Source organism: Lottia gigantea (assembly GCF_000327385.1).
Source record: "Lottia gigantea unplaced genomic scaffold LOTGIsca_26, whole genome shotgun sequence".
NCBI lineage: Eukaryota > Metazoa > Mollusca > Gastropoda > Lottiidae > Lottia > Lottia gigantea.
This window is the reverse complement of record NW_008708797.1, coordinates 1,708,940-1,709,883: the sequence shown is the minus strand read 5'-3', so window position 1 is coordinate 1,709,883 and position 944 is coordinate 1,708,940.

Sequence of the window (944 nt, the reverse complement as noted above, 5' to 3'; positions counted from 1 at the left end):
GCGGTACTACTCTTGGAACCATCGGTGTAGATCTTCAAATGGTCGGCGTACACGGAATCAATGAGATCAAGAGCGTGAGCTCTTGCTCCCACTGGGTTCTCGTGCTTGTTGGTACTCTGGATCAGCTGGGTGTTGACTGTCGGGTTGGTATCCTTCCAAAACGGAGTAGCCGGTAGGCGGCGTTCAAGGATCGTTACTTGATCGAGCTGATGCTCTCTCAATAGATCAATGACCGCTTGCCCGTAAGAAATACTCCGGCATAGATCTACTTTCCTTTCTATTTATAGTATTTATATGGGGTGGTGTAATATCTATAGTCAAGGGAGATAACTACTATAATATCTATAATTAGTCGAACTATAATTAATGTATTTATTTATTTCAAGTTAAAAACATCAGAAATCATTGTAATAAATTGTTATATAATGTTATAATAATGATATATTTTATATAAAAATCTAAAAAATGGTAAAATATGAAATAAAAATACTAAGAAATCATCGAGGTTTGAACCCTAAGTTAAAATTTACTGGCTGTGTTTGATTAGTATATTACGGTTTGTTGACTAGTTTTAAGCTGCCGGAGTAAAAACGACTCTCTAAAATAAAAGGAACATAATAAATGTTTTAGGAGTTTCGGTTAAAATGAAGATTTGTGAAAAGAATAAATGCATGTATAAAATAGTACAATTTCAAACAAGTTTTACTTTTAGTTGCTTCAACTGTTGGTCTCTTCAGATAATTTTTAACTTAGCTCAAGTTTTAACAACAATTGACTTTTTTTTATTCGATGAAGGGAAAGAATGTATTAGAAAATATAAGTAAATTGAAATACGAGATTTTAAAAGTGAAAAATATCAATCAGGATTATAAAAGGATGAGTATCGAGTTAGTACTGTGGTATTCTCGATAGTCCAATTTCCATCTTTCTACCGAGAATAGATC